The sequence below is a fragment of the Carlito syrichta genome, unplaced genomic scaffold (genome assembly GCF_000164805.1).
Source record: "Carlito syrichta isolate Samal-C Ts95f unplaced genomic scaffold, Tarsius_syrichta-2.0.1 Scaffold261395, whole genome shotgun sequence".
Lineage (NCBI taxonomy): Eukaryota > Metazoa > Chordata > Mammalia > Primates > Tarsiidae > Carlito > Carlito syrichta.
This window is the reverse complement of record NW_007205491.1, coordinates 58,482-79,844: the sequence shown is the minus strand read 5'-3', so window position 1 is coordinate 79,844 and position 21,363 is coordinate 58,482. Positions and strand designations below refer to the sequence as shown.

Below are 21,363 nucleotides of genomic sequence, written 5' to 3'. Positions count from 1 at the left end.
TGCGGTGGCCGGGAGCGTGCCGCCGTACTCCAGTCTGGGCAACAGAGTGAGACTCCAACTCAAAAAAAAAAAAGACTGTTTTTTTATTTGTTTGATTGTTTGTTTCAGTGCCCAGGTCTGGAAGTCAGTTGAAGATTATTTGCACCATCTTTATAAAAATTTTTTTTAAAAATTAGTGGGATGTAGTGGTGTGCACTTATAGTCCCAGCTACTTAGGAAGGGGCAGGGAATTGCTTGAGTCCAGGAGTTGGAGGCTGCAGTAAGTTATTATCACATCACTGCACTCCAGCATGGGTGACAGTGCAAGACCCTGTTTCTAAAAAAAAAAATTTTTAAATCAGTATTTTTTGTCAATTGTATCAACTGTACCACATTGATTCAAGATGTAAAGAACATGGGGAACTGTGGGGTTTGGGAAGGAGGACATGTGGGAACTCCTATCTTGCTAATCAACTGTTCTGTATACCTAAAATTGCTTTTTAAAAGTCGACTAATTAAATACACACACACACACACACACACACACACACACACACACGACCAACAGGTTAAGTGATTCACCCAAAGCCAAACAGCTAGTGGTGGAGGGGGGAGGATTTGAACCCAGGGCTGCTGACTTTAAGGCCCAGACTCTCCATGGCACCAGCCCCAGAGGGAGATCTGCCCATGTTTTTATCACCTTCCATGTCTACGCCAGCTGTGGCATCTGTACAACTGCAAATTGCACCTCAATATTTTGGTTGGCACTAGAAAAGTGTGGGCACGGAGTGAGGCCAGGAACCTGGGGGAGAACAGGAAAAACCCCTGATAGGTGCCAGGGCTGGGAAAAGGGGCCCCAACCTTCTCCGTGGCCTGGCAGGGCCCTAGGGAAAGAGGAACGCGTGTGGAGGAGGAAATACTCCCCTTCTCCTTGGTTGTGGCTGTCCCTCCCTAGGGCCTCACGGTCTGACCCTGGGATGATGGTCTGAGGCTGAGCTCAGCCATTAGCAGGCTGAGTGACCACCCCAAGCCTCTGGCCTCAGTCTTCCCATCTGTAGCATGGGAAGGTCTGAATACCCTCAGCTGATCTCCAAAGGCCTTTCCATCACTCACCTTCTAAGACCCTTTAGCCAGCCAAGCACAGTGGCTCATGCCTGTGATCCCAGCACTTTGGGAGGCTGAGGCAGGAGGATTACTTAAGCCTGGGAGTTTGAGACCGGCCTGGGCAACACGGCGAGACCTTGCCTTTACAAAAAAATCAGAAAATAAGCCGGGTGTGGTGGCATGCACCTGTAGTCCCAACTTGGGAGGCTGAGGTGGGAGGATTGCCTGAGCCCAGGAGGTCGAGGCTATGAGGATTCGTGATCCAGCCACTGCTCTCCAGGCTAGGTGTCAGAATGAGATCCTGACTCACAAAATAAAAAAATAAACCCTTTAACTACCTGCTCTCTCCTCATTCCCAGGAGCAAAGCAAAGAGGAAGCTGCCCAAGTAGGATGAGGACAATCCCACAATCCCATCTGTTCTGGCTAGAGAAAAGCCCCCTTCATTCCCAGGGCTAAGCCCTGGGAGTCCAGACAGTCGCCCTCCTGGGATGCAGTTCAGTCTTCGATGAAAGCTGCAGGAAGGCCCATAACAAGGCCCAGCACCTGGTCATCCTGAGCCCCGGCCCAGGGCTCTGCCCTGCCCAAGGACTTCCACCATCTTTGACAGGGACCAAGGTGTAGGTACATCATGGCCTAGAGAACTCACAAACAGTGATGACCCCAAACTTCACTGACAATAAAGCCCCAGGAATGAAAGCATAGGGCCATGGTGACTTCTTCCCATGGGATCAGAGCTTGGAACGGGACCAGGGCCTCTGCCAGGTGTGCCGTGAAACCATCTTGGCCCTGGAGCCCCTCTATCTATCCTCAATGCCTGGCAAACTCCTTCTCATCTTCAGTCAGGTAGCCCTTCCTCTAGGAAGCCCTTCCTGATTGGATCAGGGTTTCCCTGGATCTCACAACTCTTGTGTTTCCTTGGGTCTCACCGCTGACCACAGTATGGAGGCTTCCTGGAGAGGGTGAGATCCAGGCAGAATTCAGAAATTAGAAGGAATTTGCAGCACAAAGGGGAGAAGGAAGGGCATTCTAGGGAAGGAGGCAACACAAAGAGAGCCTAGTGGCAGAGAGAAGAGAGGTCAGGGCTTCTCCTAGGGCAGAGGACATCCCCAACCTCCAGACAGCAAGTTAGCACGGATTGAGTTCCATCTGATGGGGGTGGGAGAAGGGTTTGCTGCCAACAGAAGCCTTCCCCCTCTCCCCTGAGGCAGCACAAAATCCCCAATAGCTCATCAGCTGGATCGTTTTTTCAAAACAAAACAGCCAAACCCAAACCTACAAAACATCTCAGACCTCAGGGCTAGGGCTGGAGGTGGGGAGACAGGTGTGATTCTGGGAAAAAGCCCATCCAGAGAAACTGGTCCCAGGACCCAACCCACTGCTCTCCAGTACCGTCTTCTGCAGATAGGTTTTTGGTCTTGAGCTCCTGGCTTCAAGAGATCCTCTTGCCTCAGCCTCCCAAAGTGCTGGATGACAGGTGTGAGCGGCTGCAGGTAGATTTTTGGGAGTGCTCAATTGGTATATTTTCCATTGGATGGCCTCATGACTCGAATGGGGAGATCCTGGCTGTCACCATCTCACTGTGCAGCTTTGGACAAGTCACTCCACCTCTTTGGGCCTCAGAGAAACCCCTAGTTTCTAACAGAACAGGCAGAGAATGTAGTCAGACCCAGGGCAGGAAAAACGTCTGTTACTGAGGCAGCTGCCAGTGGGGAGCTCAGGGAGGAGGTGCCAGGAAGGAGGCAGGACAGGAGGCATCGAGTAAAGAGGCAGGTGGGCCCAAGGCGCCCCTAAGCCTGCTCATCTCTGGGGAAACATTATTCAGCGGCTGAGGCTGGCACTCACTCGAAGCCTCAAAGAATCAATCATGCCATAATTAGGGTCACTATTAAATCTCTTTCCACGGTGATGCCAGGACCTCCTGTTTACCCAACACTTCTGTCCCGAGAGACCTCTGATTGCCCTTCCTCTTAGGAGGCAGCTGGCAGGGCCCGGAGGCCAAGGCAGACCAGCTTTTCCCTGGCAGGCTTGCCTTGGCCCACTTGGTATGTTTTCTAGTCCTTTCTTTCTTTCTTTTTTAGAGACAGGGTCTCACTCTGTTGCCCAAGTTGGAGTGCAGTGGTGCAATCTTAGCTCACTATACCCGCAACTCCTAGGTTCAAGCGATCCTCCTGCCTTAGCCTCCCTAGTATCTAGGACTACAGGCTGATGCCACCATAGCCAGTCAATTATTTTCTTTTTTTGTAGAGATGGGGGTCTCACTTTCTTGCCCAGGCTAGTCTTAAACTCCCTGCCTTAAGTGATCCTCCCGTCTTGGCCTCCCAAACTGCTAGGATTACAAGTATGAGCCACCACGCCTGGCTTCTCCAGGCTTTTCAACCCTCCTGGCTGCATCGCCACCCCCCAACCCCAATAGGAGGGCTCCCTGCTTCTCCCAGAGGGAAGGGCTGGCTTCTTCCTTGGAGCTGTGGCCTTGAGGTACAACTGGTCCCAAATCTCTGGCTCTTTAGCGAACTCAGTAAGCAACACCACATTGTGCCAGGCACAGCTGGGAGCTGAGAAGGATTCACAGACACTCAAATGTGGACCTTCCTTTCAAGGAGACAACCTAATTATAGCAACAGCAGCTGTGACAATCACGACCACATGCACAGTGCGCTACAGTTCACACAGAGCTTCTACATACATCATCCCCAGCTCCACGGTCAGGGTCAAGATTCCCATTTCACAGACAGGAAGCTGAGGCTGGGTGGGGGGCGGTGGGTCAGGGCTCACCCACGCACAAGCTGGGAACCAGCATCCTGACCAGGTGTCTGCTAAGCCCCTCCTTCAGGTAAGGCTCTGGGGGGGCGGGCAGACCCGTGTGTTTTGAGGCACATTTGGGGCCAGTCTGCATAGAAGCCAGGCTCAGGCACTTTCGCAGGGCTTTGGTTCTCTTGGCACAGAAAGGACCCTTCTTTCCCAGGTCAGGGCTGTGAGCTCAGGCTGAGGACTCACCAAGAGTGACCTGGCCTTGCCCAGAGAGCAGAACTTAGCATCTCAGAACTCAAAATCTCAGGCTGCGAATGCCCTGAACTGGGGCTCTGGAATCACCGCACCCAAGACTCACACAAGCATGGAATCCTGCAACCATCCAACAGGAGATCTTACAACGATCTCCATTTCGTAAAACAAAGGCCTGGAGGCCTCCCATCCAGCCTCCCTTCCCAGGCAGAAATCCCCAGACAGCTCCTACTGGTGGTTCCCGGCTTCTCCAGACCCACGCATGGCTTCCACAGGCCTGCATGCTCCCAGGGCCAGCCCTCTCCCTCCCTGGAGGGCCAAGCCATCCCCTTCAACCACCAGGACTACCGGAAGACCATCCTGAAGCTCCTCAGCTCCTGCCTCCCCATGCCCCCACTGACAAGTTCTCCCCATCAGGCAGGGCCCAGCAGATGGCCTCAGGACTTCTGGCTGTGTCTTGGTGGCAGCTGAGATTTTCACCATCCTCTCACCCTCAGGTGGTGTTGCAAGCCCCTCCCAGGAGCCCAGTGATCTGAGTCCAGCCACAGGGGACAGACTTGGCTTTTTCAATGCCTTTCCTTGGGCTCCAGGGAGAGAGGAAGTTGGGGGCAGGAACCAAAGGGTACCCATGGAATGAGAGGATAGAAGGAAGAGGAGGAGGAAGCTGAGTATGGAGAATTTTGTGCAGAACGAACTTGTCTCTGCTGTTTCTGTCCCCTGGAGGAATGGGGAGCAATGACTTATTTTACTTACTTATGCAAAATAGCAGAGTTGTTACACATATAAGCTTCCCAAGCAGGTTCTGGGGTGGGAAGAGAGGCGAGTCCTACCACTTAAGGAATCTTCCTCTTGCTTCCTTACCCTGCCTCTTGCCTTTCCAGCCTCGCCTCCCCTGCCCCTCCTAGCACTGCTTTCATTCCAGGGATGCCACCCACCCAGCCTCCCCACCTCCAGGCCTTTGCTCAGGCTGGGCCCTCTGCCAGGAAAGCCCACCCCACCCCAATCCAAATCCCACCCATCTTAACAAACAGACCCTCATCTGAGCTTGTCTCATTCCCCCGCAGAAGCCCCTCATCTCCCCGCTTTGTGCTCACGTCACCTGGCAGAGCTCTTGAGAATGATCATAGGTCTCGGTGCACATAATTACCTGCCTCTGTGGCTGTCCCGCCTCCCCACCCACCCCAGGACCAAGAGCCTTCCTGGTGGAACTTCTGATCCATTTGGCCAAGCCTTTTTGCCGACCCATAGTGTCTGTGGCCCCGAACCCAGGGATGGAGATGCAAGATGCCCCAGGCCCTGTCCTCGCTAAAGGACCCTCTGTGTAGGGGACCTATGACCCCTGCACTGGGCCGGGCACCCAAGAAGGTGCCCATGTATTTGCCAGTAAAAAGTAGGTTCAAGTTGAGAAGGAAGGAATTAAAGAACCAATCAGAGCCACTTCTATGCCTGGTCTGAATTCTGCCTCTGAATAATAATTAGCCTTTTCCCAATTACAGAAAAAAAATTAAGTTTCTAAAAAAAAAGTCTCAATTAGGTACTTTTCTTCCATAAATATTTCTTTTTTTGGAGGGGAGGTTGATTTTGTTTTTTTTTTATATCAATATTTTTTATTTTGATATTGTGGGGTACAGTTAAGGGTTAGGTATATAAATATGCTTCGTTCAGGCACCCTTGTTGATAAGGGGTGTTTCCCCGACCCCAGACAGATATTACTACCGTTAATCCCACCTTCTTCCCGTCTCCCCCCCCATAGTTTCCCACCACTGTCAGTCCTTTTCTTATAGTACATAAATATTTCTTAAAGCCCTGCTATCTGCTTGCACATTTCTGTTCCAGACCTAGGGTACGCTGACCACAGATTCAGCACAAGGATACTCATCACTGTCATCAAATCACTCCTCTTCACAGAGTGATGCCTTCACTCCCCTGCTGCAGAAAGCAGCAGTCTCTCTGTTTCCAGCATGTCTGAAAATCCAGGGCCTAGACATCCCCCCCCACCAACCTCTTTCAAATGTCCAGGTTTCCCTTTGGTGCCCAAGGTAAACTGGTCTTGCTCGAGGCCTGAGACAGAAAGACCCAGGAGTTGCCTGGCCCACCTTGAATGTTCATGCCAATTCCGTGACCCAGGGCCTTCGATTCCACCATTTGCCATTCATTCCTGTGACTTATATGTCACTTTCTCTAGGATTCTCTCTTAGACTACAAATCTTCCCTGGAGTCGGGAGCCCATTTGACCCTCAGATTGGAGGTCAAGGAAGCTTAGTTGTATGCTTGGCTCTAGACAGGAAGTAAATCACAGGGCTTTTGAACAGGCCAGCCTGCCCGGGTTTGAAACCTAGCTCTACCATATTCTTATCTGAGCAAGTTTCTTGGTGCCTCTATTCCTCAGTTTCCTCATTTATAAAGTGGGAATAATAATGACACCAGCCTCATGGGGTTTTTGCAAGGATTGAGCTGATATATGCCAGGCCCTCAGACCAGTACCTGGTCCACTGTACGAGGCAAGAGACAACTCTACTCAAAGTTTCTGTTTCTTATCGTCCATAATATGGGACATTGATCCCCGTTCCTCCTGCCTTTTTCATAAACTGTGGAGTGATGTCCCCATAGGAGAGGTGGACGTTGTTTTAGAATCCAGTCGGCTGCTCTCTGTAGTCTGTCTCTAACTCCTTTCCCCTCCCTCCTTCCTTTCTTTTTTCTTTACCTGGAAGAAGGTACCAGTGGCTGTGAGCTGGACTCCTGGGGATGTCCTGTCCACGGAGGCGGTAATATCACTTCGCTGGGAGAGCTGAGGGGACAAGGGGGCCCCAGTGAGAAAATATGTGAGTCCTCCTCCTTCCTCCCGCCCCCTCCTTGGTGAGCCCCTGCCCCTGCTCTCCCTGTGCTGAGTGTGGGGCCCAGTGATGGTTCACACCTGGTCCCTGCCCTGGGGAAGCCATGAAACTGGTGGGTGAGCCAAGAGGACACATGTGATCCAGTCTTGGGCCATGGGATGCAGCACACGCGACCTACCTCCACCATGCTGCCCACACACCAGCCCCAGGCTCAAGGCCGGACAACCTGTGCCCTGAACCCACAGAAACAGGATCCAAAGCCTAGCGCCTCCAGGGCAGAGGCCCTTTCATGCTGCCCAGGGACCTGCTTCTCCGAGGCGGCTGCCAAACCAGCTGAGGGAGGCTGGTGGGCCGGAGGCAGGATCTGGGGCACCGCAATTATGTGCTTGAGTTCTGACTCATGAACTGCCCTCCCTCATCGCCAGCTTCTGCAGCCAGCAAGGCAGCCCCTGCCCAGGAGCTGAGGGACGCGATGGCACCAACAGGCCATGAGAGGAGTGGGCTTCGGGTCAGCATTGTCAGCTTTGGAAGATGCTGCCACCCTGCCTGCTACAGGACCCTGAGGCTGGCAGAGCCCCCTACCTACATCACAGAGCCAGGCTGGGCCCCAAGCCTCCTGGTGCCCTGCAGACCCAGGACATGGTGATTCAGGCCTGGTGCGAGATTCTGGCCCGTTTCAGCATGAGACCCTCCCCAACCCCGCTGGAACCTAGAGCCACACACCCACAAGAAACACACAGCTGAGACTCAGCCTCGGATCAGAGGTGGACAGAGCTGGGCTCAGAGACAGTTTGGAAACAGCATCAGCTACTGAGAGATGGGCGCTTGGGATACCCCAACGCCACCTCCAGTTCTCAGGTTTTTCACAGTGCCTTGAACGAACCTTACAGTTTACAAAACATACTTACTTCCTTTACCTCCCACAAAGATCCCAAGGATTAAGTGGCAGAGGAAATACAAACAGACCAGGGCTTCTCAAAGTTCAGTACACACACAGCGCCTGGGGAGCTTGTTAAGATGCCGTCTGACTCAGTGGGTCCTGGCTGGGGCCTGAGATTCCACACTCCCGATGATGTCGGTGCTTCGGGTCCCTAGACCACAATGTGAGAAGCAAGGACACTGGCTCAGAGCATGAGAGTGGGGTCAAACTCCCCAGAGTAGAATCCTGGCTCTTCCTGTGCAATCTTGAGCAAGTTATGTAACCTCTCTAAGCCTCAATCCCTTTATGTATAAGACAATGATAGTGATAAAACCTACCCTATAGAGTCAATGTGGAGATTTAGTTAGTTACCATATGCAAAATAATCACTTAAAGCGACGATTATTTCCAATTGTAAAATGGAGGCTCTGAGAGGTGAGCACGCAGAGCCAGAATTCAAGCGCAAATCTCTTCATATGATGCTGCAATACCAAGCTACACAAATGTCACAGCCACCAAGCCCTCCCTCCATCAGATAAACATGGATATGTGAGCCCAGAGAGGGGCAGAGAACTGCCACAGCCACCAGCAAGCTGATGTCAAAAAATACAAGTCCATGACTACTGCCCAGGGCTCCTCCCAGCATGCCAGAACCTCTCCCCTGGCAGGGAGAGAAAGAGCCAGAGGGTCTCCCTAGGGGTCTCAGCTCTGGGCCAGCAGCTACCCTAGAGAGCAGATGTGGGGTAGCTGGATGTGGAGGCCACCCATGCCCACCCTGACCTCTCTGGGGCCTCTGCCCACCAGGCTGAGGCAGAATAGTCTGACATCTTCCTTCCGTTTCCCATCTCCTACCTCCGGCCTGTGCCCACTGCCCAGTCTCAGGGCCACCCAGCTGGGGTAGCAGGTGACACGCAGAGGTCTGGTTCCACCCCCACCTTGCCTTCCCAGCATGGGGCCAGTGGGGGCCTGTGAGTCACTTGAAGGAAGTGCTCAGCCCCAAACAGGAAGTGGCTCTTTAATCAGAAACCATCTGCTGGATGGCCAGGGCCCTGGGGCAGGTAACTGGGTGGTAGAGGCTGGTAAAGGAAGGGAAACTGGGACAGAGCAACATTTATTCAGATTTTACCTGACACTCCAACTTGCCACCCACACTTTGACTTTATTATTACTGTTATTATTGTTTTATTGAGATGGGGTTTTGCTATGTTGCCCAGGCTGATCTCGAGCTCCTGGGCTCAAGCAATTCTCCCATCTCTGCCTCCCAAAGCGCTGATATTACAGGCGTGAGCCACTGTGTCCAGCCCCTCTGATTTTTGAAACTGGCCTGAGGACTTTTCTGTTGCGGACTGGCTATGTGACCTTAGGTACATCAGTGCCCTCTCCCAGCCTCAACGCCCTCATCTGTAGGGTCATGGGCAGCACTTAAGACTGCTTCGCCCTGGTAGTCTATAAAGAAATGAAGAATTGGACCGAGTGAACACTGGGTTTTAGATTTTTTTTTTTTTTGAGTCGGAGTCTCACTCTTTTTTTTTATTTTTAGAAATGGGGTCTTGCTATATTACCCAGACTAGAGAGAAAAGGCTATTCACAGGCAAGATCATGGTGCACTACAGCCTCAAACTCCTGGGCTCCAGTGATCCTCCCACCTCAACCTCCTGAGTAGCTGGGACTACAGGTCCACACCACCATGGCCGGCCTCTCCGTTTCTTGAACTTGAAGGACAAAGAGTGACTCTGTTCAGATGCTGTAAGGGTCTGTGGGTTGTGCTGCTGCTGAGGAGGAGATGGAAACTGCTTGGGAGAGGGCTGTGGTAGGACGAGGCCACACCCCTCCCCTCAAAAATGCACGAGGGGAGATAGGGGAACTGGTCAAATCCTTTCTCTCCCATGGCAACGTGTAACAGCCTTGTGCATGGCCAAGTATCTTGATTCCAGTGGTGTGGAGACCCTTTTTTGGTCATCTCTTCCTGTTCTGATTTGTGGTTCTAAAAGCACTCGTGAATTAGTGTAGTGTTCACAAAAAATGCACCTGGTGGCTGAGGAGCGTCTGACAGTATTCAACAACTCATATCGCTCAAGCTAATGTAACAAGAAGTGTGATATTAATAACCTGAAGTGGAAACTAGATGGACACTGAACACTAGAACTGTGAATAGTTTCATTTTTATAAAAGTTTCAAAAAATTGAATTACTATCTCATCTCTATTTGAATATTTTATTCATTTATTGTGAGGTGTATTGTTTTAATTTAATTTTTTTTTTTTTTGAGTTGGAGTCTCATTCTGTCGCCCAGGCTGGAGTGCAGTAGCACTCTTACGGCCACCGCAGCCTCGACCTGCTGGGCTCAGGCGATCCTTCTGCCTCAGTCTTCCAAGTGCTGGAATTACAGGCATGTGCCACCATGCCTGGCTGATTTTTTGATTTATCGTAGAGACGAGGTCTCGCCATGTTTCCCAGGCTGATCTGCTGCACTAGGCTGATAGCCCCCTGGCCATCAGGCTGGGGAATGGTCCTGATGATCTGTGGCCTCACAACATTTTTCTCCTCCTCTTCACCCCGATCAGTCCCCCTACCCCTCTACTTGCCCCCTTACTCTGGACCTACTGGGCACAATACCCCTTTGGGCTAAATCCACCAAAATGCACCCTCAGCCCCCTGATATCTGAGCTGACAAATCTCCACATCTCCTGCCCACTGTCTTTCACAAGAAGCTTCAAGAGAGCAGGATGGGGAAGGGGTAGAGGAGACGACAGCTGGAGACTGACTGCCAGGAGACCTGGGCTCTGGTCCTGGCTTGACCACTGGAAGACAAGTCAGCATCCTCATTGAACAGGACGTGACAAGACTTTGTGTTACAGTGCAGAGTTTATGTCATAGAGCCGAACGCCATCATCTCTCTTGTGTTTCCTGTTGGCCTGGCGCAGTGCTGAGAGCCCACCCATGTAACACTGTCCACCATTTATGAGGGTTGGCCACACCCTCCACACAAGGCCAAGGTTACTATGTACGTCATCTCACTCCTCTTAGCCTCTTGCTGCAGGAGATATTCCATGGATGGTAAACAGAGGCTCAAGGGGGCTTAGGGTCTCTTGGATTCATACTCTGACTCCCAAGCCAGTCTATATACCATAAGTCCAGGCACTGACACACATTTCCCAAGCTCCTCTATGTGTGCAGTGGACTGGTAGGGCTCCCACTGGAGGGACCCATGGGTTAATGGTTTAGACAGACACACCAAAGGAGAGTTACGGGAGAGCTTTATTGGTGGATCAAAGTTGTCTCCCAATTTCACTCCCAGCTTAGCACAGGGCTAGACCCACCAAAGTTAGCAATAAACACCTAGGAGTGAACAAACTTGTTTCCCCAACTCAGCCACACCCTGCCATGCTCCTAGGCAGTGAGGGGCTCTAGACTTTTGAGATCACCACACTATGTCTACCCTCACCTTGGGGACTGCAGAGTGCACAGGCCTTGGGATAGGGCACAGCCTTGCAATGGATTGGACATTAAACAAGGTGAATGCAGGACTGTACCCATCTGAGCACAGAACTCCTTATACAGTAGGTGCTCAATACATGTGTGCCATATGAGCTAATGAGTTAACAACATTCATGGACCATTCCAGCACTTGGCTCAGTACATCCTGATCACTGGGGGCTTAGTTCAAGTTCTGAATAAGAAAGGGGCTGGGGGACCAGAGCAGAGCCAATAAAGGGTAAGGGGTTAAGAGCAGGTCCAGGCCCATTCACTGCCACCCTTTTACTGTGTGATCACAGGCAAATCACTTCACCTTTCTGAGCATCAGCGGCATCAAGTAGGTATTAACACCCTGCTGAAATCACCTGCTTTTAGGTGAGCACATGCAAAACTCTGGTTAAAAACATGGGGTACTGAGGCTCAGAAAAGGGAAGTGACTTGGCTAAAGTCACACAGCAGGTGATGAAGTCTGGACTAGAATCCAGGACAGTCATGCTCCGTGGGAGTTGAGGGGGATAGACTCCCAGAGGCCTGAATGAGAAGGCCAGATCATGGGTGACATATCTCATGATGTCACAGGACAGGAAAAGAGTTAGGGTGGGTGCCATCGGGCCAACCCAGGATGACATCACAAGTTAAAGTCACATAGTCAGGTTTTAGGATTTAGTCAGTGCAGCCTGGAAGGACAACTTGTTTATTCACTCCTGGAACACAATGACCAACATAAGTTCCCCCAGCAGTCCTTGAGCACCTTCTATGGAAAAGTTCCAAAAAAGAGTGGGGTGAACTGAGAAGAAAAGCCAAATTCCATTCATGTGGGATGGGCTGCAAGGGTCTGATCTCGGATGCCTCCATGGCCCTGACCCACCCTCAGTCCCCACCTGCACTGTTTACAGACACCCTCTGGCAGCGTGGGTGGGCTTGGGAGGGAGGCGACCAGGTCAGCCTCCAGGAGGGGCTCTGTGGGATTTTGCCTCTGGAAGATGAAAAAGACTCGGGCTGAGGGAGCAGAGCAGGTACAGGGCAGCTCTCTGAAGGTACTGCTCCCTGCCCATCATGCAAGGCTGCTCTCCTTCTGTGCACCCCTTCCTACGGCTGTCACTAATGGTGCCTGGTGCCAGGCAATCAGCCCCTCACATGCTGATCATATATAATATCCATACACAGCCGGGCTCAGTGGCTCAGCCTGTAATCCCACGCCTTTGGGAGGCTGAGGTGAGTGGATTGCCTGAGCCCGCGGGTTCGAGACCCGCCTGGGCAGCGAGACCTCATCTCTACAATAAATAAAAAAATCAACCAGGCGTGGTAGTGCATGCCTGTAATTCGGCTACTCAGAAGGCTGAGGTGGAAGGATTGCCAGAGCCCAGCAGGTCGAGGCTGCGGTGGCCGGAAGCGGCCACTGCACTCCAGTCTGGGTGACAGAGTGAGACTCCAACTCAAAAAAAAAAAAAAAATCCATACGCTAATCTTCTGGTGCACTCCACCACGTGTCCAGGACCCTTCACCATTATGCATCTGGCCATATGCAGCAGACTGCCCTCTGGCAGCTGGAATCCCTTTGCCCATGGGCACAGCCAGCCCCCAAGGCAGCCCTTTACCAATGATGATGGGCAGCGCAGAGGCATTGATTCTCCAGCATCCTCGCCCCTGGAAGGCTGGACCCGGGGTGTGGCCTATCATGTCCCCACAATTCATCTGCAAGACTAAGTCCAAGTTCCTTCTGCAGAGCTCAGCTGGAAATCGCCTCTTGCTTCTATGTCCCCTATGCCCTTAGCAGGTTTTTTTCCTAGAAAACTTCCTAATAAATCACTTGCACACAAATCCTTGAATCAGGGTCTGCTTCTAGGTCATCTCACCTCAAACATCCAAGGTAGGTGCCATTAATGTTCCCATTTCAGAGATGAGGAACCTGGAGCTCAGAGATGTAAAGGGTTCATCATGACAGAGCCCCCGGCCTTATCCAGCAAGCGGCAGATCATGAACTCGAACTGAGGTCTGCGAGTGCCAAGCCCTCTCCTCGTGCCCCACGCCGTGTCCACTGCCAGTACCATCTGAGCCTCTTTACATCCCCTAATGCCACTGTCATCAAATGTTCTGGTCACCTAAGTTAACGTCCTTTTTTTTCTTACTGGAAGAAGAGGAGAATCTGTGGGATGATCCAAGGGGGATGACTAAGTCGTTAGATTCCTCTCGTTGGCTAAGGCCCTGTTTTGGTCAATCTTTGTGAATCAGGGCGGGTCTGACATTCTGGGAATGCAGGGAGCCAGCCTTCAAACCAACTTCATGAAAACAAGTTATAAAAACACTGGCCGCCACTCCAAGTGGCTGGCTGATAGGCTAGGCTTCATGGAGCAGGGTTGAACAAGTTCACCAGGAACACACAGCAAGAAAGACTTAGGCTAGACCCGAAGGGAGAGCTTTCCAGTCACTGGAAGCTGGGCCAGGGGACAGGGATGGGTGTGGCCTCTTTGGAAGCAGGCGCATCTAGGTCCTGACCCTACCAGGCCTTTCTTGTCTAGGAAGTAGCTTCTGTGAGCACTGAAGACACAAAACTGCCAGAGGCCAGCCTCACCCAGCCCTGAGCCTCAACTCCTGAGCTGAACCGGATTTACAAGGATGCTCTGAGCTTGTGGGGTGGATGCCTCCTGGGATCCTCCTGGTGCCCTAGTGTGGTTGCAGTTACTAAGGCGGACCTACAAACGGCGGCCCTGACCCTGGACAGAGATCAGGGCAGGACTGAGGGCTGCTCCTCTCCCCGTCCCATGTCACCTCCTCCACCCTCAGCTGGCCACAGCCATGCCTCCAGAAAGCGCCGCCCCCATCCCCGCAGAGGAGGATGACCGGCTCAGCCTGCCTCCTCCCTCCTGCATCTCTGACTCCTTCCAGGCAGCAAGGAGCAGGCCTGAGTCTCACCCAGCTGGTCCCCTCCACCCCTTTCCAGCGAAAGCCTTCTTTCTCTCCTTCTTTCTCATCCAAATTTTGAAAGAGTTGTCTATACGCATGTCTCCACTTCCTCTCACCCACTGCTAAGCCCTTTCTTCCCACCAAGTTCAACAATGGTTTTCATGTGGGCCAATCCGCGGGACACTTCTCAGTCCTCCACCACCACAGTGGACCTTGCCCTCCTAAAAACGTCTGCCTCTGCTGGCTTCCAGGACACCAACTGCCTAGATGTCCATTCCCCTCTCCGGCCCCGCCTCCACCCCTTGGCAGCTCCAATCGGCCCAGGCCTGGGTGCTCCTGCTCTCTGTCCCAAGCACTTTCCCTTCCTTGCTCCTGGCAATGTCAACTTCTCCTGTCTGCTGGACCACGCCCAAGACCTGGGTATCCTACAACCCTCTGGTCATCTGTCCCTGGACATCCCAGGTACCTCCATTATCCCCATCCTCCAGGCCACGAAGATGAGAAACACCCTCCCCGCCCCTCCTCACTCCCCAAATCCCATCTGACACCAAGCCCTGTTCCGTTCTCCACCTCCTTCCCCCCATCTCCCACCAAATATCCCTGGAGGCTCAGCTCAAACTCCTCCTGCAGGAAGTCCTCCCTGACTCTCCAGCAGACTCAGGCATGCCTTCACCTGTTTTATTGTGCCCAGGACAACCGGCACATGCTGTGTTCTGCTATACAGCTAACTGCCTGGGCTAGCCCCAGAAGGTGGGGGCAGTGTCTGCTCTGACCGTGGGCCCCAGGACCCAGCCCAAGCACATTATGAGAGTCTCCCAAAAGAGGTTTATCAAATCTGGGAACATGTATTTCTGCTGAATTTGCCCCACTAGTGAGGTCTGAATTTGCCCCACTGGTGAGGTCTGGTCCAAAGCCTTAAGCGCAAGGTCTGTCTCCTGGCTCAGTCCCTCCTCACACTTAGCCCCTTTCTGAGACAGCCTAACCTGCCTACCATTTATGAGGAGATACCATGTGGGGCCTGGAAAGAGGCAAAGAGGCCCATCTCACACATGTGCAAACACACACACATACACACACATACACACTCAGGCATACAAAAATACACAGAGCATACCATCACAGACAGTCACAGGTGGAGAGGTGGACATTGGCACACAGGCCTCCAGAGGTATATGCAGATGTGCAAAGACAGGCCCACAGTCTCTGGCTCTGAGAGTGAAGCCTGGCCCGGGGCTGGCTCTCACGGCTGCAGCTCAGGGGCTCAGGGATAGCTGACCCACTCCACTTGGGCCCCTGAGGCTGTGACCAGGGTGGGAAGGAGTGTTGGGAGAGGAAAGGACCAGAAAGCAAGGGTCATTCTCCACAGACAGGTCAGGGGGCAGAGAAGGAAGCTGCTGGGTTGGCTGCCAGGCTCCTACAGAGTCCTCTGTCAACATGTCTGCTCTCCCCCCTCTTCTACCAGGGAGCCAATCTGAGCAAAGAAACACCACAACATTTCCAGTAGACTGGGAGAGGATGTGAACCCAGGTGGGTATGCAGATCACATTCAAAACTGATGTCGATGACCAGGACAAACACCTGGGTACTTGCCCCATCAGTCCTGACCTCTCCCTACACCCCCAATCCAGACACGCCTCAGATCCTGCCTATTCGGCTTCAAAAATGGCTTCCCCACGACGGCACTCCAGCTCCTCGTCTTGCTCCTGAGAAACAGCCAAGGGCTTCTCTAGAACAGACAGGACCAAGCACAAGTCCCAGTGCAAAGCTTTTCTCAAGCTGCCCCTCAGCTCACTTTCCAGGTCCCCCTTCTCATTTCCAGGCAGCCCTGCCACCTGAAGCTAAGTCCCTCCTCCAGGGACTCCACCCTCCAGCTCCACACTTTTGCACAGTGAATTCCTTCTGCACAGAATACCTTCCCACTTGCCCCTGCTTAGTGAACTCCTATAGATCCCTCAATAACCAAACAGGAAACGCTGCTGTTCAGTGGAATGGCTTCCATAGTGGCAGCCAAGTCCTAAGGTCAGCACATCACGGATAAATTACATATAATCAAAATCTCCCTTGGCTATATATAGCTACCACTTATATACAGTGCCTAGGCATTGTTCTAGACATTTCCTGTGTTTTGACTCATTGAACCCTCATGACTATGACAGACTGTATTCCCAAGGACATCTAAGGCAAGACCTCTCATCCCACATGCTCTTCTCATAGTGGAATTCCGACATGCTCCCCTTGGAGAGGTGGGGTCTGAATCACCCCCACCTGAAGCTGGGAGGACTTGGGAGTCATGGCTGAAGAGACATTACAAGGCTTCCAAGGCCAGGTCACCAAAGGTGACACTGCTTCTGCTTCCTTCGTGGGGATACTCCTGAATCCCTGAGCCACCATATGGACATTGTGTCTGCTGTGACTGCCTTGCTGTAGGGAAGCTCGGCTGAGCCCACAGAGAGAAGGAGGCCTGAGATGCCATGAAGAACAAGGGAAGGCCTATCAACCCTACTGCCCAACTCCCTGCAATTCTAGCCGCCACCTGACGGAAACCACACGGAACCCTGAGCCAGAGCCGCTGGGCTGAGCCCGTCTTAAATTCCTGACCTTAAGAAACTGTGATAATAAAATGACTGTTCTTACATAAAGTCACTGGAGCCACTATCAAGTAGAACTACCACTCTTCCCACTTCAGAGAAGCAACTGAGGCACAGAGAGGTTAAGCAACTTGCCCAAGGTCACAGAGGTAGTAACTGGCAGTGCCAGGATTTGAACCCAGGCAGTTGGTCCTCAGAATCCACACTACTCACTGCTATGTCATGCTAAGTGCCTCCAAGGTCTAACCAATCTTCCAGCCCACAGCCAGCCTCAGGGAGTGACTGCTGAATAAACGACTGAGGGGAAAAATAAGCAAACGAATGACTGAATGAGAGTGAACAAAAGCAGGGAGCAAGCTCCCAGGTGCAAGGCAAGGCTGCACCATGCAAATGTATCTGGCACCGCTGTCCATGGCCTGGGGGGGGGAGTCAGGCCATCAGAGGACCTGGCAGATGCCACTGACCTCTGCCTCCCACAGCCTCTCATCTCCCTGTGCCCTGCCCTGCCGGTGCCCGGCCTTGAACATTGCAGGATTAGACACAGGCCCCTGGGGAGCAAATCCCTCCTAAGGACAAGGCTGTGGATCGGTACCCCATAGACAGGGGTAAGGTCCCCAGGCTGGGAGGCTGGAGACCCGGATTCAAACCTGGCATGGCCATGGAGGGGCTGTGTGGACTTGGACGAGTTCCAGCCCCTCTGTGCACAGGTGTTCTCCAGCTCCAACATTCTAAGACTCACCAGGTGCTAAGCTGGCCACATGCATGGGATGCAGGTGAGCTGTGGGTATGTGGTCCTATCACCCATGGACAGAAGGAACTTGTCCCTAGAGGGAAAGTGGGTAACGAGAGTGAATCCCACCTGCTACTCACTGGCATTTACTATGTGACAGCATTTCTTTTCTTTTTTTTTTGAGTTGGAGTCTCACTCTGTCACCCAGACTGGAGTGCAGTGGCACGCTCACGGCTACTGCAGCCTCCATCTGCTGAGCTCAGTGATCCTTCCGGCTCAGCCTTCCAAGTAACCAGAACTACAGGCATGTGCCACGATGCTCAGCTAATTTTTTGATTTATTGTAGAGAGGAAGTCTCACCAAGTGGCCTGGGCTGGTCTCAAACCCATGGGCTCAGACAATCTTCTACCTCAGCCTCCCAAAGTGCTGGGATTATAGGTGGGAGCCCCTGCACCCAGCCTAACATTTACCATCTTAAGCATTAAAATGTTCCATGTGTTAACTATATTCTTGTTGTTGTGCAACAAAACTTTTCCATTTTGCAAAACTGAAACTCTGTATCTGTTAACAACGACCCCCGTTTCTCCCTTTCTCTGTCCCCTGGCAACTACCATCTGCTTTCTCTTTCTGTAGTTTGACTACTTTAGCTACCTCCTGTAAGTGGAATCATACAATATTTGTCCTTTTATGACTGCTTTCACTTAGCCTAATGGTCTCATGATTCACTCATGTAGCATGTGACAGGATTCCTTCTTTTGGTGTGGGGGGCGGCGATCAGGGTCTCACTCTTTTGTCCAGCCTGGAGTGCAGTGGCATGATTATGGTTCACCACAGTCTCAACCTCCTGGGCTCAGATGACCCTTCTACCACAGCCTCCTGAGTAGCGGAACTACAGACCCGTGCCACCACACCCAGCTAATTTTTTGATTTTTTTTGTAGAAACAGGGTCTCGCTGTTGACCAGGCTGGTCTGGAACTGTTGCCCGGGCAACAGAGTGAAACTCCAACTCAAAAAAAAAAAATAAGGTAAATGTTTTGGGGTTTTTAACATAAAATAATAAAAATTTTTAAAAATACTCTCACTCTTGAGGTAAAGAGGGAGATTAGAAAAAGTATGAGGAAGTCCATGAAGGCTTCACAGAAGAGGGGGCATTTGAGTTGGGCAGGATTTAGATAAGTACTGATGGGCCTGGGACACTATAAACAGAGGCACCTTTAGCCTCCGCCTCCTTTCCAGGGTCTGGCTGACTCCGTCTCCCACTCCATCCCAGACCTCCAGGTTGCCACCAAGAAGCGGTGCCCCAGAGGCGAGCAGGACTGTCTTGGAAGGAAGCAGCAACACACCTACTATGTGCTTCCAAGCCCACTCACTGCAGGACCTTGGGCCAGTCCCTGTCCTTCTGGGGCCTCCGTCTTCCTGTTTGGACCATCAGAGGGTTCCTATGAGTCCTTCCAAACCGTACCCTAGGAACGATTCGGCAGCACCAGGGACAGTGGAGGGGGAGCCAGGACACTCCTGGGTCTAATGACCAGAAATCCGGAGCTGCAACCACGTGATCCTGCTCCAGCAGCCTCTGCCCACTTTACAGAAGGGAAATCAGAGGTTCAGGTTGGTTTAATTCAAACTCAACTGACATGTGCCTGCACCTACTATATTTGTGCTGAGGCCACAATGCCTCCCTCAAGCCCAGCCTTGTTTCTAGCTGCCAAATGTGGAAGAGACTCTAACAAAAGGAAAAGCATTACTCACTGCAGTCAGAGAGAGAAAATCCTCCATGCCTAGGGCTCATTCCAAGAATTCTGACTCTTGCCTCTTCCCCTCTCTCAGGAATCCCCAGTTTCTTCCCCAGCAGGAATGGGTGGGACAGTCCCAGGTTCTGCCAAGTACTAGCTGCACCGCCATGTCCTCAGTATCCCCACATCATGGGGGAAAAAGACACCCCCTGCAGCCCCTTGTGCGAGTAAGACGGAGCTAAGGCACACGACGCTGAGCCCTGGGCATGGCACACAGTAGGCACTCAATACAAGGTCGCCATCACCGGTCCTCTCCTTTCAGACAAAGCCATCTGCTTCGATCTGTCTGTTGTCTCAGGAGCTGGTTTGTTTGTTTGAAATCTTCCCAGAAGAGATTCTCCCCAGGAACACGGGGTGAGGCTTCCAGCCCGCCCAGGGGAGGAGAAAGGAGGGGTGAGACTTAGGTGATGTAAAAAGGAAAAACTGTCATCACTGGGAACGAGTGAGAAATCCTGGGGAAGCCTGGGGGCTGCCCCAACACCCTTCAATCACCCTCCCCCTCCACCTAGGAGGACCCAGGGTGGCCCCAGATCCTGCTTAATAAGCTCCCTGGGGCCTGGCTGGGAGGCCTGATATGATCAGGCTGCTACTTAAATGGCACAAAGCCTTCTATTCTTAGCTGAGCAGGAACCTGCTCCTTGCAGCTGCCTATTGGCACTGGCCAGCTCCAGGCCCCATCACAGTGGTCAGTCATGACAACAAGGAGGTGGCCTGCCTGAGCCCGAGGCCCACGTGAGAGTCTGCAGAGGGAGGTCATGGTTGCTGAAGTGTCCAAGGAGTCTGCGGAGGGGTCGCTTGGGCTGCACAGGGTCAGATGACCCCTGCAGTCACTTCCAAGGATGAGTTTTATATTGCCAAGCTCCTATGGTTCCGTGATCCAATACTTCCAAGATTTGGGACTAGAAAGAGTCTATGGGTCTAGAGGACCAAGGTTCCATGATGCCAACAAAGATGGGTCGCTGGGCTCTTGTGTGTGCACCCTGCCCCTTCCCCAAATGGCCCTTCAGAGGCAGAGGACGGCCAGCTCTATCCTGACCCTGGGGTCCCCAGGCAGGGGACACAGCACTGAGGTCAGCAATGCTCCCCACCCCCAACCTGTGGGAGCAAGAAGTCCTGCGGGATTTCCAGGCACTGCAGGAGAAACAGGGAAAGGAAGAGGGGAAAGGTCAAAGTTGCCCTGAGACCCACCAGCTCCAGGCACTGCTGGACATGGGGTTCAGTATCTGCTCTGTGGCAGTGGTGGTGGGGGAGCAGCACACCCTGTGGGACAGGCTCAGGGAGGCTGGGCGACCTGCCCAAGGTCACAGGCTGGGAAGTGGAGGAGCCGGGACAATACCCAGGTCTGGCTGGCTTCAGAGGTCATTGCTCCCCACACACAGTTTTGCTCTAGGTCAAAGCTCCCTGGGATCACCTCTTACATGGCAAAACTGAGCCTCAGGGAGAAGAGGGTCAGGTGCTCATGGTCACGTAGGGAACTGGTGGCAGAACCAGGTAGAACGGTCCCAGGCTGGGGGGCACTGACTGCTACCCCATCTCCTGGCTAGGGCCCTACCATCCATCCTTCACTGGAGGCTTCTCTACCCCTCCAGAACTGGGGGCCCCAGACAGGTCTGTTTCCTGTTCCTTTAGTCGCAGCGACTACCCCACGAGGTCATCTGAGGGACAAGCCAAGAACTAGGAGATGGGACAGTGGGTCACAGCTTCATGCCCAAGGCTGGCCAGCCAAGCACACACATGGCCTGGCAAGGGCTGACACTGTCACATACCAGGGACACTCCCGGCAACACTTGTCAGGAACACTCAAGAGGCTACTTAACCAGCTGTCCCATTAAGAAAAGCAAGTGAGGTTTCCCCGGGCTGGCCATCACAGAGCCTGCTGATCACTAGGCCAGGGCACCCAGCCTCAGCGGCCTGACCCTTGCCTGCACCCCAGGCCATCTGCCCCCAAGCACCCACTGTTTACCAGTTGCTGCATCTCAATAGGGTTTTCTAGAATTTCTTCTTGTCTGAAGTTTGCAACAAAACTGAAAATTAG

The 21,363-nt window shown here is 52.5% G+C and overlaps 1 protein-coding gene across 3 annotated transcripts in view; it reads right to left on the bottom strand.

Annotated features, from left to right (window-relative positions):
* Positions 1-6,875, bottom strand: part of GDPD5 (glycerophosphodiester phosphodiesterase domain containing 5) — a 64,254-nt gene extending 57,379 nt beyond the window's left edge. For 2 of the 3 annotated variants that reach the window (XM_008052189.1, XM_008052191.1), the window contains exon 1: positions 6,789-6,874. The gene's annotated coding sequence lies outside the window, so the exon portion shown is untranslated. Of the gene's footprint in view, positions 1-6,788 lie in introns of all 3 variants that reach the window. The other variant, XM_008052190.2, reaches the window with a different exon arrangement.
* Between the last annotated feature and the right edge of the window lie 14,488 nt (positions 6,876-21,363).